Source organism: Corvus hawaiiensis, chromosome Z, assembly GCF_020740725.1.
Source record: "Corvus hawaiiensis isolate bCorHaw1 chromosome Z, bCorHaw1.pri.cur, whole genome shotgun sequence".
NCBI classification, from domain to species: domain Eukaryota; kingdom Metazoa; phylum Chordata; class Aves; order Passeriformes; family Corvidae; genus Corvus; species Corvus hawaiiensis.
This window is the reverse complement of record NC_063255.1, coordinates 56,024,798-56,047,862: the sequence shown is the minus strand read 5'-3', so window position 1 is coordinate 56,047,862 and position 23,065 is coordinate 56,024,798. Positions and strand designations below refer to the sequence as shown.

At 42.1% G+C, this 23,065-nt stretch overlaps 1 protein-coding gene across 2 annotated transcripts in view; it reads right to left on the bottom strand.

Annotated features, from left to right (window-relative positions):
* The window catches only part of FAM172A (family with sequence similarity 172 member A), a 272,515-nt gene extending 254,617 nt beyond the window's left edge, over window positions 1–17,898 (bottom strand). Inside the window, exon 1 of one of the 2 annotated variants that reach the window (XM_048292989.1) lies at window positions 17,818–17,898. The gene's annotated coding sequence lies outside the window, so the exon portion shown is untranslated. Of the gene's footprint in view, window positions 1–13,739; window positions 13,814–17,817 lie in introns of those variants that run through there. The other variant, XM_048292988.1, reaches the window with a different exon arrangement.
* Window positions 17,899–23,065: the final 5,167 nt, after the last annotated feature.

Genomic DNA, 23,065 nt, shown 5'->3' with positions numbered 1-23,065 from the left:
TCTTTAGTAACAACATGACTTTATGAAGGACTGTCTGCCATTAACTGAAGACTCCTGAAAAGAACACATACAAATCAGATGGAAATGCAGTGAATCCAGGTCTGTAGCCCAGATCCTTATGAACAGCAAGGCATTTCTGATTCTACTCCAGACTCTGTGCTGAGTAGGTGCACAAAAGGAGACTAAAGAAAGGTAAGAGATGCATTCAGTTTTCTACAGCACACCTGTTTCCTCCAACATCTTCTGGAAACCGCACACACAAATATATATCACCACCTCACTTGACTACCCTGCATCGAATGCAAATACTGCAGATGACACAAAAAGATACAGATGGATGCTAAGCAGAATCAAATCACACACAACTGAAAGGAGCATGCAGGGCTACTGAAGACGACAGTTCATTGTCAGGTTACCTTATTTCAGAATCAGACTAAAGAGCCCAAATTCCCAAAGTGTACCTACCTCTTATTTGTAGCAATGTCTGCCTCAAGAGATCTGCCTTACAGCTCCTCCCACAGCTTTTCTTCCTGTAGAACATTTGCTTCTTCAATGTTTATAACTTCTCCAAGGTTTACTGATACACTATCTCAACTGTCTTTGCTCTGCCCTCTGCCTGAGAGGCATGTGTTATATGACCAACTGAACCAAGTACTGCTTAATTTCAACTATCTGGCAAGCAAAGCAATAGCCCTGTGAAACACCTGCAGTCCACAGATTTTCTTCTGCTGGATTTTCATAAAGCAGCACTACAACATACCTCTATACATATATTATATATAATGTGAATAATATAAAGGCATTATTTCTTTTAGCTCAATATTTAAATAAATTTGGTATTTTAATTCTGACTGCATCAAACTTGCATTTTTAGGGTTTTTTTCCACATCAGTACATCTTTTATTTTCTTTCATGCAACAATAAAAAGAACAAAAATAAAAAAAGCAATGCAAGTAAATTTTACTTTCTTTACTGTAAAAAAATATTCCATCAAGTGTCTGTCAGTAATTGTAATCACACTTCTTTATACAGTTTGCTACTGCCTAATCTACAACCTTGCTATCTCTGCCCAGAGCCAAGCCGGACAAAGAGCTGTAACCACAGCATTGTAAGAGTAGCTCAGGCTGGAAAAAATCTTGGGAAATTACCTGGTCTCCAACCTTCTCTTGGACCTTATTTCACTAGGTTTTAACAGGGCCTTTGATCAGGTAAGCTATGGTGCTGCCAACATGAGCCTTAAATATTTCCAGTGAGGGAAATTTCCCCATGCTTTTCAGAAACTTACTCCAGTGTTTAGTTATTTCTAACAGATTTTTTTCCTATACTGAGATGAAATTTCTGCTCTCACTGTGCACCTTTGAGCAGAAAACAACTTCTCCTTCACAACTATCTTCTATGTACTGGATGACTGCTGAAACCTCTCCAAGCCATCTCTCTCCACTGAGGTGCTGGAACATGTCCACAGAAAGGCAATGAAGCTGGTGTCAGAGACTTAAATATTATATTTTATGACTTAAACATTTTCTTGAAGGACTTTTAAAACTGTATTGCAAAAGCTGCAGAGAAGACTCCCACACCCTGAATGGGGCCCTGACTGAGGCCTTACACTGCTCGCTGATGAAGATAAGATAAAGTAACAGCTCAGGGCTGGGGACATTTCACAAAGCACAGGCTTAACACCTCCAAGGTGAGGACCACAGCCCCAGGGCCATCAGCTGCCAGGCTCAAACAGACCCTCCACCAAAGGGGTGGAGGGAGGAAAGGCTTTGGGTATCTGGGAAAAGCCTCTGGTCAGAGGCACAGTGACTGCCCATCCTCCACTGTGCAGAGCCCAGCTGAGGGGTCCTCACCGGGGGGGGGGAAGCTTATCCACAGCAGAAGGGGTGACATGGCCCATCACAGGGGCCCCCCTCAAAGGGGTGCCCAGACCCTGCACCAGAGCACCAGAGATGATACAACAGACCCTCAGTGTTGCAAGGGACAGTGTCAAGCTGGCCCCTGCAGGGGAGACATGTGGGCGTTCCCACTTGGCCCAAAGTGTATACTAATCCACGGAGTTCTGCACCCTTCGGCGTGTGGCAGCATGTAGCAGTGTGGCCACGGTGGCAACGGGGGACCCTCACCACCAGCAGACCAGATGGAGGGGAGCAACGAGACGTCATTGGGACCCTCGGGTGGGTGATATGCTTCCACCTAATCCCTGTCACCTCTCCCTGTCCCCCCAGCCCCCCCACGCACACTTCTTTCTTTCTTTTCTCTTCCCTTCTCTTTGCCTCTTTTACTATTAAATAAAATACATGCTTTTTTGGCATCAACATCTAACCTCGTTTGGTTTTAATCTCATTTCTGGGGATATTTTGAACCTTCTAAGTTCTTTTCGGTTTATGCTCAGAGACTTAGTTTGCTTTGCTTTTCTGGGTTTAAACCGAATCGTAACAGCTCGTGATGGGTCTGGAGCACAAGCATTATGAGCATTGGCTGAGGGAGCTGGGGGTGTTTAGCCTGGAGAAAAGAAGGCTTGGGAGGACCTTCTTGCTTTCTACAACAAAGTGGGGGTTGGTCTTTTCTCAAAAATAACAAGAGAAAATGGCCTCAAGATGCACAAAGGGAAGTTTAGATCAGATATTTGAAAAATTTCTGCTCTGAAAAGGTTGTCAAGCACTGAAACAGGCTGCCAGGGGTAGTGGTAGAATCACCATCCCTGGAGATATTTACAAGATGTGTGGATGTGGCACTTAGGAACATCATTTTTGGGGGGACTTGGGTTAACAGTTGAACTCGAAGATGTCTTTTCCAACCTAAACAATTTCCTTGAACTTTTCTTCAAATGTTGAGTTCTCTAACATGCTAACCATCCTTCTAACATACAAATCATCCTGGTGGCCAACTGCTGGACCATCTCCAATTTTTCATCAATATCTCTCTTGAAATCAGGGGACAAACCAGACACAGCACCCTAGTACTCCTCTTACCAATACAAGAGAATCGGTTTGACCTCATTGCCACAAGGGCACACTGTTCAGCTTGCCATCCAGCAGCAGCTCCAGCTCCTATTAAGCAGATCATCTCAGCCAGTCATACAACAGTCTACCTGCTGTTTGGGAATTATGCCATTGTCACTGCACAACTTTACAAGTATCTTTGTTAAACTTTATGCAATTCCTCCTGGCCTAGTCTTCCATTCTACATGACGGATTACTGGTGTCCACAAATACAGATGATTATTATGACAATGAATCTGGCCATTTCATTTGCACCTTTGATTTGAAAGCCAGAAGGAAAAAATGTGGAACAAGTGCTCTTGTTTTATTCTCAATCCTTTTGCCATACATACTCATAGCTTTTACTTGCCACGCTATAAAGCAAAATCCTTCAAAAAATTAAATTCTACTTGTTTGATGGACTACTTCAATGAGTCTGAATAGATGTATCTATAAGACTGATTTAGCCTCAAGCCTAAACACTGTCATAGCAGTAACAACTCAAAGACATGGGCTAAAGAAACTTCCATCATTCTAAACCAGCATTGTTTGTCCATTTTGTTGAAAGCACTGCATTTCCTACCAGTTTGAAGGAATCCCTACTAAGGGGAAAAACTGTTAAATTTTTGTAGATGCAGAATGTGTGATTGAGCAGAGATCAGCCAAGTAACGCCAAACTCAAAGGTGAATATAAAAGCAGGAGGAGAAGGACACAGGGAGATGCAACCTAGTTTGACAAAAAAAATCACTATAAATACCTGATTTTTTCTTGGAAGGTTCAGAGTTTCAGGCAGAGAGTCTCTCAAAATCAACCATTTCCTCTTAAACAGAGGCCTTTTATTTTCTTCAGGTTCCAGTCTCTAAGACCAGTAACTCCTGTTACTGTAAGAACTACAGCAGTTCTTACACAAAGGTATCCACGGCAAAATTCAAGTTATTAAGAGCTAAAGAATCCATCAGTTGCTGTGATGTCTGAAAGGCTACTCACTGTCCTTTGTACTTTATTTCCAGTTTGAATTTGGCTTCAGGCTTCAGTCACTAATTATTGCAACACTTCGTAGGTTAAGTTTTGTCTCTATTTTTCCCTTACATGATTAGACACCACAACCAAGTCCTATCTTTCTTCTGGTAAACTAAACAAGCTTAACGGAGTTTCTTTCCATGAAATTTTGATTCTAACCCAAAGTAATTTTTTTCCAGTTTCTCTGTTCCATTCAATTTTTAAAATGCCCATTGATTGCTGTTAAACACAACTTAGTGATCTGAATAATGTGGTAGCTAAAAAATGTAATGGCTACAACAGTGTTTATAGATAAACAAACTGTAATTACAGGAAAAGGGCACACAATCCATTAAAATTATTTTACCTCCATGTCACCTTATGATCAGACAGATAATGTCTAACCTTAAAAAGTCATGAACAATACACATGTTTTACTAAGGACTGTCTATGTTAAAATTCTTTACATCAACCTCTACATCAGCTGATCATATTGATTCCCAAGACAAAAATTGATACTGGAAAAGCAGAAATACATTAACAGTGTGCTGCATGGGAAAAATATAAACCAGCATCAGCTCCACTGAGCACAACAGACTCCTGAAAGGCATGTTACAGGCAATATAAACATTTTCTCAAACAACCGACAATTTTCCAAATATATGCTGAAATAGCACTACCTTTAAAATATCATTGTGTAAACAAGAATTCTTTATCTCTGTAACTAAATGAATGCTGTACTGAGAATTATACAGTCACATTAGCAGTATACACACAGGACAAAATGAATCTTCAAAGAGAAGTACTAAATCAACTACCAAGAACAGTTAGAGCAAGCAAAAAATTCTACAAGCACCCACACAATAATGTAGCTAGTCCTCTAATATTTTACATTTTTAACCTACTTCAAAGTGAAAGTTGAAGAAACATTTCAGTTACAACAGCTTAAAAACGTGACATCGTCCAAAGAATGGTTTGTCCAAAATTCCTTGTGCTGGAGAAAGAGATAACCAAAAACTTTCAGACTCACCATGTTTTGTTACTAAATTTTACTGTATAAAAGAAGGGGGAAGGTAGATGGAAAATCATTTGACAGGAAACAACCCTACACCAAACAGCAACAAAACCCCAGATCTTGTGAATAAAAGATCAGCAGTGCTAGACAAAATATGTGCTTCCTTGATGCACATGAAATTTAGCAGACTTTGTACAAATTTGGAAGGTGGATCAAAAAATCTGATGAAGATGAAAAAAAAAATGGAGAAAGGGACAGGAGACAGAACATTGTCCTTGGAGACAATCAAAACTAACAAAACCCAAAAATGTAAGCAGAGTGGAGAATTATTTGAACTTAAGTCTCAAGTGCTTTAAAACCAAGTCCAGTATAGCACAGACATAGTACTTTTATATTTCTGGTAAACCACATCTTAACTAGCCATTTGTTTAATTACCACGAGGATAAGGTACAAACTAAATGGAAAGCAACTGCCAATTTATGTTGATATGTAAAAATTACTCAGCTTCAAAATATTCCTCAATCTTGCAAGCATCAGCTGGAGCAAATTTCTCCCCTCCAATGAATACACCTTTTCTATTACTGTCTCTGAAACTTCACAAAACATAATATTATTTCAAGCTAATACAACTTGGAAAGGGAAAAATCCAAAATTTTTAAAAAGTAGGAAATATTTTCTAGACTATGTATCTAGACTATATATAATGTTTCCCAACAGTTTAAAATGAGACCTAAAGAAACAAAGCAGTGAAAATCCTTTCAATTACATTCTGCTTTAGGAAAAGCATTGCCTGTAGGTTGAGGGACGTGATCCTTTTCCTCCACTCTGCACTGCTGAAACACATCTGGAATGCTGTGACGGTTCCAGATGCTCCTGTACAACACAAACACAGCCATACTGGTGTGAGGCCAGCAAAGGGCTACAAAAATGTAACGGCTTGGAGCATCTGATATCTGAGCAGAGGCTAAGAGAGATGGGACTAGTCAGCAGGAAGAAAAGTCAGGGTGGGATGGGAGGAGTCTAATCAGTATCTATTAAATGCCAGAGGGGACAAAAGATCACTGAGCCAGTCTTCCCATTGTTGTCCAGTGAGAAGGCAATATACAATGGGCACAAACTGGACATTTAAACATAAAGAAAAACTTCCTTACCCTAATGGGACTCAAACACTGGAGCAGGCACCCAGACAAGTGTCAGAGACTGAAATACTATAGTTTATGGCTTAAACATTTTTATGAAGGATTTTTGTCCATTAGAACTGCGTAGTGAAGCTGCATCAACAGAGCTGCACTGAAGATCACTGCACCCTGAATGGGTCCCCTGGGCTGAGGCCTTGGACTGTAAGTTACTTTAAGAAAAAAATGTCACTGTTTTCAGGTCTGGGCTGGGGGAGAAGAAACTTCCACAGGAGGACCAAGCCCAGCAGCTGTCTTATTTACTGAGACCAGGTTTGTACAGACATCCCCCACTCCACCAGAGAGTGGAGGAAGAGTGTTTCAGGTGCATGGTGAAAAGTCTCTGGTCAGAGGCAACAAACACCCATTCTCCATTACTCAAACTGGTTCAGCCAGGAAAGCCACATCTACAGGACATTCATGTGAGGGGCAGCCGAGGGAGTGTCATGGTCCATTTAAAGGGCCCCTGAACCGTACCCCAGAGCCTGCACCAGAGCACTACACTTGATGCAAAATGATACAAATGATCCACAGTCTTGCAAAGGACAGTGTCAAACTTGCCCCCTCAGAGGGGAGGTACCTGGGCATTCCCACCTGGCCCAAACCTTTATTAATCCATTGGATTCTATGCTTTTTCAGCAGGGGACCCTGACCACCTAGAAGACCGGAGGATCAACAAGACATCATTAAGATCCACAGAGGGGGGATATGTTTCTACTTACTGTGCCTCTGTCACTCTTCCTGTCCCCCCATCCCCCACCTCTTTTTCTATTTCTTTCTTTCTCTTTGCCTCTCCTACAGCTAAATAAAATATATCAATTTTTTGGTACCAACATTTAGCCTCATTTGGTTCTAGTCTTGTTTCGAGGAATATTCGAACCTTCATGATTCTATTTGTAATCCACAGAGAGCTCACACTGCTCCTCTGTGCTTAGAGTGGATCAGAAAAAGAGGTTACAGAATCTCTGTCTGTAGGTGCTGGGTGTGGGTTCGGCAATCATGTTGGGCGTCGGACTGCGGGAGCTTGGGGTGGTTCGGACAGTCGGGACGGACGGAGACGGACGGTGACGAGAGATCTCTATAGTCAGATCTTGGAACATGGGGTTTATTGCAAAGGCCGTGGGTATAGGGGCACTGCTTAGAGCTGCCAGCTGCAGCTCTGAGCAGGCCCAAGAGAGCAAGAGAGTAAGCGAGTAAGTACGGAGAGAGAGAGAGCGAAAGGAATGAGAGTGAAGAAGAAGTGATAAGAGTGTGTAAGAGTGTCTGAAGTCCTGGTTACAATACAATAAATCATCTTCTGTACTGAATATTCTAATTGTCACTAACCAATCTAATACAAGATACAAATCCTATAGCATTTACATACAGCCTATAAGAGTTCTTATATTACCATAGAGTGTTACATCTTAACTTCTAAAAACTACTCTTTGGACCCCTTCTGCTGAGCTAGTAGGGTCTGCTCTGACCCTTGGACCTGTTTGCAAGCAGAGGGTATTGTTCAATCAAGAGGGGATTACCTTCAGTTGGCCATACCATTGTTTTCCAGTTGTTCAGTAACTAAGACTTGGTATTTCAAAAGTGGCTTTCATTTCGATGTTGCCTGTAGTTTTCATATTCCCAAAATCTTTTGTCAGGCAATCATATTTATAAGGCTTTCCTGTTTCATCTTCCCCAACATCCGTCCTTGGAGATACTCAAAACTTACACTGCCACAAGTAATCAGCTCTAGCTAATCCTTCTCTGAGCACTGGGATGGACTAGACTATTTCCAGAGGTCCCTGCCAATGTCAACAACTCTACCATTCTGTAAAGATAAGAAAAAGCAAAAGTGCACACCAAATGAATATACAGAAAGTGTGTGTGTGTGTATGTGTGTATACCTCCATTTACAAGTTAGTCACCTCCCACAGCAGCAATGACCAGCAATGATCATAACAAGGGATGTGAGAATCATTACCAGCAGTGTCTGGCTGAGCAAGAATTAAGAGCTCATGGTCTCAGGGGTCTCAGTTTTGTGTTCTCGGGAATTCCTTTCTGATTTGAGTTAATTTGCATAAAAAAGCCAAAATTTCTCATAACGAAAATGTCAAAACCCTCAGGGCCACAGCCATGACAAATTTGTGAAGGCTGACGATATGTGATATTATTCATTCTATTGGCAACCACTCAAAATTCTAAGTGTACTAAAATACCTTCAAGCTGGTTAAAATCACTCTGCAGATGAATAAAATCTTATATACTATCATGTTTCCATAGATGATAGCATAGGCTTAGTATTTGTGCCTTCCTTACCAAAAGACCCACTACCAAAACAATGCCAAGTCCACAAGTATCAGGGAATACCAAAATGAAGACTGCCTGCACAAAAAATGTTCAGCACCTGTGCACTGAAGTCCAGTCGCATACAAAAAACAAAGTGAATAAAGAGGAAAGAAGTGATCTCTACTCCTGACTACTTCTCTAAGGTAGCGTCATTTGTATCTAACTTTCTGTCCAACACAGTCTTGGCAAGCTCCTTTAGGCACCACCCTGACCCACTGTGAACATCCACGGGTTGCAGGGATACAGCCTTGACCAGCAGCAGGTCCATCTCAGAGTTGGCTGGCACTGGGTCTACCGGACATGTGGGAAGCTTCTAGCAGCTTCTCACAAAAGCCACACCTGCAGACCCCTGCTACTAAAACCTTGCCACACAAACCCAACACAGAACGCATGCATAATCATATCTAATTTTTTTTTCCACTGCACTTCTGCCTTTGTCAGTGCACTGAATGAAGGTGCTCACTTAATAAGGAGACACTCAGTATTTTGTCTAACCTTCCTCTTGAGTTTTAAGTACAACACTCACGTTTCTCCCAACCCCAACTCCTCCTCTCCCATAAAGTGCCTTTCAACCATCCTATTTCTCTCACAAGCTCCCTGTTTTACTCGGCCTCACATTCCAGCCTGAAAGCTTCTAGTGCCACTCCATTCCTTCCCCAAGTTTTCATTTGTCTTTTCATTTCAAGAGCTTTCAGAGACACTGCCAACTCAACTCCTTGTTCCCAAGCTCCCTTTGTCCACACTGCTCCAGTCCCGTGGTTTCATTCATCCTGCCATTACAGAACGAGTATAGGAATGACAAAGCCAATCAAGCACTTTCCTCAGATCACTCTCTCTGTTGTCCACTAACACTGGACATCCTCACCACAGTCCTGTGGCAGAACAAGCACAGTCAGTTGTTCTGTGGTGCTGGCAGGCATGCCCAAACAAGGAGAGCACAGCATGTCTTGTACAGGTAGAATCGCTGAGATTCTTACACACTGATACTGAGGTTGATACCTGACGCAACAGTAGACTTTACCAAGTATCTTCTTTCTAATCCAAAACACCAAGGCACCGCAACACAGCACCATGTATATGGTAAGGTATACCTTGTACAAATCTATATATACCTTTGGAGGTCAACTAAGAGGTATTACCAGAATGTGCCGCTTAGGCACTTGTCAAGTTTTGAAGATGTGCAACAATGGTGATTCCATGACTTCTCTGGGCTCCACTCCCATATTTGACCACGTCCACAGTAAATTTTTTGGGGGAGGTATATCTACCATCATTTCCCATAAAGTAAAACATTAAAACCTATCTGCTGCCCTATACTGTTAAACGTAAATGCAATTTAGAACAACCAACCAAAGAAAAAATACTACATTATCTACACCATGCTCCTTTTCTAGAAAGTTAGATAGTTTAACATTCCCACAGAAATAAAGCTTTGTTACATTCCTGTTAGCAGCAATCTCTAAAGATCACACTTCTCTGGAATTTTCTAAACAATGTTCTTAAAAATGTTGCCTAGGGACATTACTGGGAAGGCAAAATCAGAGCTTCTCAAAATAAACACACTACTAGCTTTGAAAAATTCAGTGTCTGAAACAAGCCAGGTAATAGTTTTATCTTTCATCTCAAGAAAATGCAGGCATGGGTTGACATCCTTAAGGAACTAGATTTCCCATCTCAGCATATTTCTATCCCTTCATTCCTCCTTCAACCAAATACCTCACACAGGCAAAAATTCAAGCTTCTGGGTTTTTTGGTGTAGTCCTCTCACAATTATTCCTTAGGGAGTTATCCTAATTTTTATGACTACTTAAATACTCACCAGAAAGAAAGACAAGGATAATAGAACTAATAGAACAAAGAATGAAAATATAAAAAAAAAAAAAATCTTTAATTGCCCAGAGAATTATGTTGGAAAGATAATGAACAAGAACTTAGAGCTCTCCTGCAGGAATGTACATGCAACCTATTTGATGTTAGTGAAGTTGATGGGATGATTCACATGAATGTAATGCTACAATTCAAGAGATATAACCTATTTAGAAAGAGCAACAACAGAGAACAAATGGTACTGTGTGCCAAAAATGTCACTGTCTGTTTCTGAGTCACTGACAATAAAAAATCATGTCTTAATAAAGAAAGTACAAGTCAGGATACTAGCTGGGGTTTGCTACAGATACAAAATCTCACACAGCAAGGTGGTTAGGCACGTACTGCTTCTTGATGGAAATAAAAGTTTCATTATCACAGTGGACATAACACAGAGTGAAATAACCTGGAGCCTTCATGCTGCTATTATCAGAACACGCTTAAAGTTTCTAAAAATTGAGGACAATTTCTTATACTGAGAAATGTTAAATCCAAGCCAAGGGAATGCTATGTTCAACTTCATCCAGGCAGATAACAAGTACCCCACTGTTTCACAGAGAGCAAATACAGAACAAAGACCCTTCCTGCCCCCAGGTCTTAGAATCAAAAGACATATTCGCAAACACATCTTTGCAAAACGACTTTAGTAGTCCCACCCCCTACCCATGCTATCCCCAGAACTGTTTGTAGCAATGCACAGAGAATCGGTTCAGGGAATCATATCTGAGTTAAACCAAAACAGGGACTTGATCTGAGTTAAAACTACCTTCCTTTCTTTCTTTTCCCTCACCTCCTCCTTTTTTTAAAGGCTATACTTTCAATTTATCAATTTTCAGATTTAGTTCATTACCTGGTACAACTGAGGTGACAGAACAGGAATACAGCTGCTGCTTAAAAACTTTTTTAGCCTGATTTGCCAACATGGCCAAGAAAGAAATATAGAGAAAGCAAAAGAAGGACTCAAGAAGTGATCACTGTGGTAGGAAATAGTTTATGCTTCCAAAATTCAAACTCTGCTTTTTGAAAATGCAAACATTTAAAGTAAAGTATCAGGAAATTGCCACCAATTTTTGACTTATGGATAGCATGTATTGAATGCAAGTTTGCATTAATAGTAGCTTTGATTGTGATGGCTGTGCTGGTTCTGAGATCTTCCTCCTTGGCTTACAGGTAGACTACGTTAACACATTCCTGCAGCACGGGAGATACCAACATACGGACACAGAATTCTCTTTCGTTCAGATTTTATTTCACAAGATTGAATCATATGCTTCAGTGGGGAGATACTCTTTCAGTACAATGGTCATTATTCAAGGCATACAGACTGTGTGTGCATGAGCACACTTGTTTATCCCTCATTTCACCAAATTTTAATAATGCTTTTATGTAACAGCTCTTTCATTACGAAGGCTTCCTGTTAACAAATTTCTTCTTCGAAATACCTTCAGACTTCCTTTCAACTGTGGTGCCTGTATTTATTTAAATCTAGCCCACTTAACATTTTCCTTCTTGAGGTGGGTTTGTAACACGTATGTTCTGCAAGAGGAATGAGATGCCCATTTGTTAGGAAAAAAAGCAAGATGTTTTCAAGATTTGCTATACATTGTTCCTAAGAAAAGAAGATAAGATGCAAAGCAAGAACATGGTTTACCATCTTAAGTTAAACAAGGAGACTTAGATTTGCATGTATTGTATGCTAAAACATGACAGCCACTCAAATGTGCATTTCAAGGCTTTATAAAGCCTGGCTTGCAGGACTTCAAAAGAAACTATAAGCACTACATTATTTGTTAGGTTTGGTCTTCAACACAGCATTGAAGACAACCTGGAGAGTACCTGGCACTCTGACAACATGATCAATCAGAATTACCTTGGCTATATTCTCAAACAAGCAGTTATTACTCCAAAAACCAAGACAAAGTATAAAACAGCTCCAAAGCACAATAAACCACCTCTTCATGCACCTAAAACAAGACAATGAGGGGTCCACTATGCCTACTGCTAAGAGAAAATATACCTCAGTCAAGGGATGACAAGAAACCAGAGAACACTTCTTGCCATGTCCCACCAAGAGCTTTAACTACAGACACGGCATAAAGCTGACACAGTGAAGAAAGCTCAATCAGTCAGCAGAATATGTACATTCCAGCTGAAATGTCCAGAGAATTCAAATTAAGTACCTTAAAAGATGTACCGCAAGTGGAAAATGGCAACTTTATGAAGCTTGTAATTCAGACAAATCCAGACGGGCTACCTTGGGAAATAGTTCACAATTTCCAAAGCTATCTTCCTATTAAATTTCATACTTTTTATCTACATCTTGGAGTTGCTTAGGGGTACTTAAGAGTAATCAAGAATATTTTCAACACAATCAAAAACATTTTCAGTACATCCCTCTCAAAAAAAAAAAATTAGCTTAAATGTTGACTTGAAATTTATAGTAAAATTCCTTATGACGAACTGATAACTACCAACACTAAAAAAAGCAGAAGCGGGAAAAATACAGTATGATGGGCCTGACTTTAAATGCACAAGCATCGAGAAAAAAAACCACTAACATTACTGGTGTTTCCAGTCAACGCTGGAACCAGCTAACTTGCAGTACAATTGACAATGTGTACAGCCAATTCTTATTTTAATTATCATCTCTTTCTAGATATGCAATAAAGAAAATTCTTACATCTGCCTGCCTGAGTGTCCTGGTTTTGGCCGGGTTAGAATTAGTATAGCTGTGTTTGGTATTCAGGATGAGAATAATGTTGGACGGTTTGGCTACTGTCAAGCAGTGCTTATCCCAAGCCCGGGACTTTTCTGTGTCTCATGCTCTGCTAGTGAGGAGTTGCACAAAAAGCTGAGAGGGAGCATGGCCAGGACAGGTGACACAAGCCAAAGGGACATTCCACAGAACATCATGGCCAGTATATAAACAGGGGAAGGTACCCAGAAGGGGGATGATGGCTCTTGAGGGATGGGCTACGTATTAGTCAGCAGGTGGTAATCAGCTGTACTGCACACAACTTGTCTGTCTTGAGTTTTATTTCCCTCTCTCCTCTTCATTACAATTATTAGTATCATTAGTAGTATTGTATTTTGTTCTCTTTCAATTATTATACTGCTTTTAGTTCAATCCAAAAGTTGCACATTTTTTTCTTAATTCACTTCCCATTCCACTGGGGCAGATGGAAAGGGGAAGGAAGTGACCAACAAGCTGACAGTACTTAGTTGTCAACTGAGGTTAAACCACAACACAGAATAGAAACTGTTTGCTAATAGAAGAGTTTCTTAAATTAACCACCACACTAAATATATTGATTCAGCTAATAGAAGCTAATGGTTGCTAAGACAATACTTATTTCACCTAAGTATTAAAAATCAATACCTATAATAGTCAAATGTCTATATAGCAAGCTCATCACAGATCGGTCTCCTTAATTTCTGCTGGCCAACAGGAACCTAGAAGAATACAGAAACACCTAAAATTAGCTTCATAAAGTCTTACATGGCTCATCTTTCCTCTTTGGATACACACTCAACAGAATACAAATTGTAGTACCAGAGAGGTTCCATGCACATGGAGGTCAATACTGTTCAGGAGAGTGTAATAGGAATAAAAGCAGTTACATGAAGACTTCATTAGACCACAGAGCAGGCCACCAGCCTCACCAGCAGTATCATTCATTACTAAATAATTCATGAAACAGATTGCTCAGAAAACTGGTTGAGAGGCTTTCACCAACTTTTCCACCAACTGAAGTACAAGGTGATTCAGGATGCAGATCCATGATCTGCTGAAGTCCCTATGATATACTTTCAGCCCTGCTCCTACTTCTAGATTCTCCAGTCCAGTCCTACATCATTTCTTATAGATTCATAGAAGCACTTGGATTTTGAGTGACCTTGCAACTTATCTAGTCCAATGACCCGCCATGGGCAGCACCATCTTTCACAACACCAGTCTGCCCAAAACACCTGCCTGGCCTTCCACTTACCGGGACACGGCACCCATAGCTTCTCTGGACAACCTGCTCTCATGTCTTAGCATCCTCATTGTAAAAATTTCTTCCTAGTACCTACTTTAACTTGACTTCTTTTAGTTTAAAGCTGCTGCCCCATGTCCTATCACTACTACTTATGATGGCACTCATGCCAGTGAGCAAGTTGATGCAATGAGAAAGAAGAATTTTGTATCTCTAGTTCTATATCAGCTGGATCAGCTTCTTCACCTGGCTCACTATGCAGCCAGCTGATCTTCTGCATGGCTTGGAGCAATAGGCAGGAAGCAGAGAGGAGTGCTGCCTATTCCAACAACAGGGATCTAATGTGAACAGGCTGTGACACTGCACCCTGGGCACTTTTTTTAACAGAGTGGGTCTGCAGCTGGACATAAATAACTTTTGGTCCCAGTCTAATTCATAGAAGCAGTCAGCCATAAAACAAAAATCATTACCACAACTAATGTACTAATAAGTAACTGATGATGAGCTGAGCAGAAAGGCAAGGATGATATAAAAGTGAACGTTATCTTTTCACCTTTCAATCAGACTCAGCTACATTACAAAAAACAGCGTAAGGAATGCTGTTAGTAGTTGAATATTAAGTTCTCAAAGTCCACACAGCACACAAAATGCTGAAAAATAACCATGAAAAATAAAAAATTTAAACCTATTAAATTGTACTCTGAGAATTCTACTCAGTACAAATCTGTGAAACTGATCTACAGGCTAAGTAGATACATGTACTTATAAAGAGAAAAAAATATCCTTCTAAGGCACCAAACAAATTCACAGAGCAGTATTAAATTTCATAAGAGGATGTTTTTATGTCCATTGTTAACCAATTTGTTTCAGTAAGCTTGTGGAAAAAAATTTTAAAAAGATATCTATTCATTCTTTGTATGTATGCTTTACTTCAAAGAATTCCAGTAATCTATTGAAAATCTAAAAAACTCCTCAGTCATGACAGCACATTGTTCCCCAAAGGAACAGTGGGTCAGATTCAAAGTACCAGCAATAGAGTTGTATTCAGAACTTTTTCTATAGAGCCTGGAATGGGCAAAACCTCCAGAGTCAGTGCTGAGTCTTCAAGGGAAAGAGAAAGAAGGTTGTGAACTTAAAAGAAGAGATTCTAAAAGATAAATCCCCACTGAGTAATTATAAGGAGAAGCTCTCCCAAACATTTGCTAACTAGTACATAAAAGGCAATTCAGTGAAGACCATGGTCAAGTCAACTTGCAGATTTAAATATAGTCATAATTGGCTACAATCACTGAAAAGGCAATCTCAAGAAGACAGACAAAATCCAGGCACCGGTGAGAAAACTCCAATAATTAAAGGTATTTCACTAAGGCAGAGGGCAGTCTGAGCGTGTGCTATGTGTCTGAAATGACGATGCCCTTGTCTGCCTCCAGCTGCTCAGTACTGCTGGCCTGCTGGAAGTTTTCATCTTATTCCTACGCCTACCTGCACCTGCTAACCTACTGCAGACAAAAATAGTCGGGTCAGCTTAAACACAATAAATATTACATCTGTCTTAACCCACCATGTTCTGACAGATGTGGGCTGGGGAGTGCCTACACTAACACCAGAAGTGGTAGGCACATCAGACCTCCAGCTGACATGCGGGAAGTAAGTACTGGCAGCAACTTCAGCAACAGCCATCACCCGGGGCTTGCATCTGGAGCTACCCCGTGAAGACCAATACTCTTGTCAGCAAAGAATCTTTTTTTTTTTGTTTTTAAAGAAAGTGAAATAATATCTGAAACACTCAGAACAGCAGATCTCCTCAATTCCAAACCCAGAGCAGCATATAAAGACATGCTTTCTGCATTTGCACATTGGTTGCACTCTGTGACACACCCCAAGCCGCTGAGTATCTTCAATTGTTAAGATTTTAGTTTCCCCTAGACAAGAGCTTTTTTACCTTTTCCTACATAATTACAGAATACCTAATTTTAAAACCTGAAGGTTTTCTTTAACCAGGATGCTATCATAAAGCTGCTCTGCCGTTCTTAACAGAACATGCTGCCACTCTCTTTCACCCCCAGCCTCCTTAAAGATTCCAAGAAAATACTAAGGGTTACTAAAAGGACACCACCTTTCTGCTATATTACTGGTAATTATTCTTCTTTCAAGGCAAATTTTGTTAATACCCCACTCTTTAGAATCACCAAATCAGTGTTCCATTAAGATCAAAGGTATCCAGTTAGCTTTGTAATTGCTATTGCTTTTATGACACTTCTTTTGCCAATTATGGTATGTCCTGAACAAGATCTGTGACCTGCTCATTCAAACTTAATACTTCAGCCAAAAACTCCATGCAAAAATAATGTAAAGTGGAAGACACATTTTGTGAGGACTTGATAAGTTGGCTTACATGGTTCTGAGCAGCTTGGCTTATGTAACACCACAATTAAAAGTTAGGTATCTGGAAGGAAAGAATTCATTCTCTCTCAGAAGCTTCAGTATCTATCTTTGAAAGAAAAAAGAAGGCCACAGTTCCTCTAAAAGAAAAGAGAATGGATTCTGGAAAGGAACTACAGATGCCCAACCTCTCCTCTTAGAATTACAAATTTTGAGTTTTCTTCCTGCCAAACAAAAATCAAGAAAAAGTAACAATTTAAACTGGAAAATTATTTCTCTACATTTGGATAACTCAGGAATGGCAAATATTTCATGCAGCTTTCTAAGCTGCCAGAACAGCTTCAACAAACTTAAGTCTAAAAAGTTTTCAATCCCATCTAATTAGAAAAGCAAGATTTGAAATGAAAATTACCACTCAAGCCCAGCTATATTATTAAGTCAGAAGAACAACGCTCAAATGACTTTTTGTCATTTACAACTGCACAGGAAGCTTGCATTAAGCAGCGGAGAAAACTGGCAAGTCTTGTTTTGCAAAAGCAGCTGACAGCACCAAAACCTGCAGCAATGACTGTAAGGATACATTCCGAAGAACAACGCCTTCGATTATGTAGAAAATTGAAACTGTTATTCCCTTTTCTGGTTCATGTGACACCCTTGATATCGGGAAACAGTTGCGAAGGGGCCAACACGTGGAGTGGCAGCAGGCACAGCGCGGCGCTCCGTAGAGCCTGGGGGCCGCTCCTGGGTGGTGACACCGTGGCCACTTCCCCGCACCCCCACTGACACGGGCATCCAGGTACTTCTACACCCGTCCCAGCAGCCCACGTGGGCAGCGCGGAGAGCTCGGGGGCCCTGCCACAAGCAGCCGCCGCCGCCCCGTCTCCTCCCGCTGCCTCTCTGGGCCTGTCGCCAAGCACACGGGAGGCCCGCGGGCCCGCAGTCTTCATCCCGGTGCAGGGCTGCGAGAGGCGCCTGGGCGCCGCCACCCCGACTCTCCCGCCGCGGGGGCCGGTCGCCCCCTCCTGCCTGAAGCCCGCGGCCGCCGCTCCCCCGCGCCCCTCGCCGGCGGCGCTGCCCGGGCCGGGCCGCCGCACGTACCTGGCGCCGTCGCCGGCGGAGCGAGGCGCGCGCAGCGCCGTCACGGGGAGCGCGCGGCCGCCCCGGGCCTAGTGCCGCGCGCGGCTCCGCCCGCCCCCTGCTGGCTCCACTTCCGGGGTCCGCGCTCGGTGACGTCAGCGCCCGGCGGCGCGGCGGGGAACCCGGAAGTGGAGCGCGAAGGGCGGCGGGGACGGGGGTGAGGCTGCCGCCCTCGGGCCGCTCGCCTGGAAAACGTGAGGGGAGTGGGCGCGGCGCTGAGTCGGGGACCTGAGGGCAGGCGAAGCCTGTCAGGGTGCTGCCCAGTGACCGGGTTTTTGAGGAGCTCTGTCGGAATAAAGAGGCGAGGGAGGCGGCAGGCTCCCGGCAACGCTGACAGAGACCAGGCGAATACCGGCGGCATCTAGATCTCGGGCTGCTGCTCGAGTCCTGGTACATCTCACTAGGAAGGTCGTATTTCAACTCCCAGCTTTCCATTGTGATCACTTAGGAATGTAAAAAGGAAAGACGATAATTTTTTTCATATTAGATGTTTCAGGCATCTTCCGAAATACATGCGGCCCATGTTGCGTTGGTCTACCGTAAAACACTGACTGCCACAAGCAGTCCCAACACTTTTGTTCTTGCATAGCAAGAAGTGCCTTGAGTTTGATTTCAAGGATACAGTGTCTTCCTCCCTTGAAAAGCTCTCCAGATTTGGTCGGATGACTGCTGACAACCTGCATCATGGCAAATGCTCTCATGGTTCTGCCCACACAGGATGGTTGTGAGGAGCTCCTGTCCCAAGGACATCTGCAAAATGTCACATAACCATGTGTGCAGCTGAAATGTTTCATCCCTTCTTATATCCCAATCATGACCGATAGCGAAATTTAGCAAACTAGAGCCATGGACCGGTCTGTGTGGGGGAAACATTTTTCATCAAGGTCTCTCCCAGCTGCTCTCTAATGACCCAATGCAGTAACCTTGTATTTCTTCTCTCAATGGAACAGTTTGGGTAGGAAGGAACCTTTAAAGGCCATCTAGTCCTAGCCCCCCTGCAATGCGCAGAGACATCTTCAAACTGATGAGGTTGCTCAGAGCCCTGGCCAGCCTGACCTTGGATGTATCCCAAGCATGGGACAACCTCTCTGGGCAACACGTTGCAGTGTTTTCTGCAATACCTGAGGAAGGAACAAGTGAAATACTTTTCTTCTTCAGTGCAGAAGATATTACAATGTCTTGGAGAACTAGTCTGTTTACATTTTGGAAGTTATGTTTGAGCCTCGCATATTGAGACTGTTTTCCCTGTATTTCCCATGTTAGAAAAAACTGGTGCTTAGATGTGGGTCTTTCAGTGAGACATTAGGGATACCATATTGATGTAAGCAATCCTGTCCTCTCATTTGGAGTTCATTCTGTCTCTCTTTGCAAGTACTGCTAAATTGCAAAGTGAACCAGGTTAGTACCGACTCACATTAAAATCAGTCAGTGTTTTTTATTGGGGTTTTAATCTGGTTCACCATCATTCTCCATCTCTTGCAGTACCCACAAAAAATAAGTCCCACATCCCAAACAATAACAAAAATAAACCAGTAGAATATAGGAGTATAGATCAAGTTTCAGGGACCGTTTGTGTAAATAGTAGAGCTAAAAATGTGCTGTGTCTCTGATCTTGATACAGCCTTTTGTAATTACAGATCCAGGGAAGGATTTAAGGAGGGCAACTTTATCAAATCAAGTCATGAGGATGTTGTGGGTTTGGAGATGCTTGACCTACGAAGATCTGACCACAGATCTGAAGATCTTCCTATTACAAAGAGGTAGCAGTTTGAAAGGGCAGGTTTCCAAGACTCATTGTGGGACTGACCCCAAAACTCCAAATACCAGAGTAAGGAGGAACCAGAGGTAGTGTGTAATTAATAGCTTTTGCTGGAAGATGGACTTTTATGTTCTGTTTGCGTATAGAATTGTGGAGTTATGGTATCTCACAGACTTCTGTGAGCTACAATAATACCAGTAATAAGCTAATACTAGCAAAAATAGTGATCTGCATGCCTGTTGAATTCCAGGTTGGACAGGGCTTTGAGCAGCCTGGCCTAGTGCAAGGTTCCCTGCCCATGGCAGAGGGGTTGAAACAAAATCATCTTTAAGGTCCCTTCCAGCCCAACCCTTGTTATGAGTCTCTGATTCTATGAATGTCTGGTAAGGTTCTTGAGCTCACTTTTTAGCAATATGAAGTCCAACCTATGACCTAACACCACCCTGTCAACTAAACCATGGCACTGAGTGCCACATCCAGTCTTTTCTTAAACACCTCCAGGGATGGTGACTCCACCACCTCCCCAGCCAGACCATTCCAATGCCCCATCACTCTTTCTGTGAAGAAATTCTTCCTAATGTCCAGCCTAACCCCGCCCCCCGTGCAGCTTAAGACTGTGTCCTCTTGTCTTGTTGCTGTTGCCTGAGAGAAGAGACCAACCCCCACCTGGCTACATCCTCCTTTCAGGCAGTTGTGGAGAGTGATAAGGTCTCCCCTGAGCCTCCTTTTCTCCAGGCTAAACAGCCCCAGCTCCCTCAGCCTCTTCTCATAGGACTTGTGCTCCAGACCCTTCACCAGCTCTGTTGCCCTCCTCTGGACATGCTCCAGCACCTCAACATCCTTCCTAAACTGAGGGGCCCAGAACTGGGCACAGTATTAGAGGTGTGACTTCACCAGTGCTGACTACAGGGTAAGATTGACTTCCTGGTCCTGCTGGCCACACTATTCCTGACACAGGCCAGGATGCCCTTGGCCTTCTTGGCCACCTGGGCACACTGCTGGCTCTTGTTCAGTCTGCCACTGTCCCTTTCTGCCTGGCCACTGTCCTGCCACTCTGTCCCCAGCCTGTAGCACTGCAGGAGGTTGTGGCCAAAGTGCAGGACCTGGCACCTGGTCTTACTAAACCTCCTGTCATTGGATTTGGCCCATCAATCCAACCTGTCCAGGTCCCTCCCAGAGCCCTTCTACCCTCCAGAAGATCAACACTTTCTCCCAGCTTGGTGTCATCTGCAAATTTGGTGATGGTGGACTCAATCCCCTCATCCAGATCATCGATGAAGATACTAAACCGGACAGGGCCCAACACTGATCCCTGAGGAACGCCACCAGTGACTGGCTCCCAGCTGGATATACCACCACACTCTGGGCCCAGTCATCCAGACAGCTCTTAACCCACAGAAGAATGCATCTGTCAGTTGTGCATCCAAGATTATTAAAACTGCTTTCCTTTCATTTCAGTTCACAATTTAAGCAAAAACATAATTTACTTATGTGGACTAAGTGAAGGTAAATTTGAAACACTCAGATGCAGTAGAAGTTAGTTTCATAAAATATCCTCAAAAACTCAGACTTTACCCATGTCTGGTAAAATGTAGAGAAAGAACGTGGTTTATGAAACAACAGTCCCCTACAAAATGCATAAGTGGCCATATAATTAAAACAGTCTTGGACTGCATTTAGTTAATGACTGTCAATGTGTCTAGTCTGTAGAAGGCTACAGACCTAGTTAAAAGTGATGAGTGGATTCAGCATTTGTTACATTGTCCTTCATGGACATAGATGGCCTCTGAGACTGTAAAGGAAATGTAGGGAAGGCTAAAACTGCATAACGCATGCTTTTTGTATTAATTCTTTCCAAATAAGCTGGATTGAACCAACTCATATTCAGTTGTCATGACTCCCCTTAGAATGACCGGTTACTCCATACTAAGCAGATATGCATAGAAACTGTGGTGGCGTGGTTTTGGCTGGGATAGAGTTGATTTTCATCTTAGCTGGTACAGTGCTATGTTTTGCTTGTAGTATGAGAATAATGTGGATGACACACTGGTGTTTCAGTTATTGCTCAGTAGTGCTTATACTACATCCAGGACTTTGCAGTTTCTCATGCTCTGCCAGCAAGGAAGTGAACAATAAGTCATGACGGGGCATGGCCAGGACATACTTTTCTAATATGAACTAGACATCCCTCATTTGTTTGCCTGGACTTGTTCCCTAAAGGAGTCCTTTCTGTTACCCTGCCTTTGTTTTTACCCGCCCCCCCCCCCCCCCAAAATATAAGTAGTAAAATGAAGGCCAGAGACCTTGCTCCTTTCCCATGAAACAATTAGGAAACTGAATTTGAAAAAGAGGGTGTTTCAAAGAGAAACTTGTCAACTACCAGTCATATGAACTAATGGCAACACTGCACTGAAAACAGCACAGAGGGCTAAAAAAATCAAACACAGAAACAAGACTCAGATTTTCAAGAATGCCGCTAAAGCAATAATATCGTGGAAGGAAGGGTCCTGGGATGCACTGGGCATGTGAGATAAGCAATCCAGCCAACGGATGAGGTCAGAGTCTCCAACTGACCTGGGCAAGTGGCTCTGCCAGTGTCTGTCTGCATCACAGAAATGAGGAAAGCTGTTCTGAGAGCTGCAGTCCATGTGACAGAGCACGCAGTTTGCAGTGCTGTCAGTATGAAAATATTTTTTTTAATTTAGAGGAAAAAATTTAAATCAATTTATATAAAAAATGGGAGAAGTTACTTTAAGACTTCATCATATCTAAAAAGAAGCACACCAAGGGGGTCAAGTATTTGTCGATGACAAGTGATCATGGTCTGAAGACAGATTTTACAGTATCAAATACTGCTGTAACAAGGATTATTTCCAATGGCTGAAAAAACATCATCAACTCAAAAAACTGAACAGAAAAGATGAATGAAAATATTGTGAATTAAACAATTTCAAACCCCAAAATGCCAGCTTCTGAAGTTTAATACTGTAGCTTAGTGAAAACAGGGAAGAAGCTCTTAAGGTTATAAATACATGCAGGATAAATAGAAAAACATGGAATTTGGTAATGGATACCAAGAAAATGAGGAATTATTTCAAACTTAATGATATAACAATCAAAGCAGGTAATGGAAAAAGCTGCAATAGGCATTTTTTTAATTCACATTCTGCAATGCACTTTATGATGTGTTCTTTGTTGTGCTAGATCTTATTTGTGTCGCGTGACGGTCAGCGATGGAAGAGACAGGGCAGATTGCTTGGATGCAAGAAGCAATTTTATTGATACAGAGCTGAGTATTTATACCTTTTCAGCAGTAACTAAAAATAGATTCTTATATAAGCAGCAATCACTATAACAACCATATCTATGTTTCTTAATAACATTGCAAAACTACAAGCTAGCACTAACTGACATACCAAGCATGCTATTCCCTTATACTAGCTATTTCCT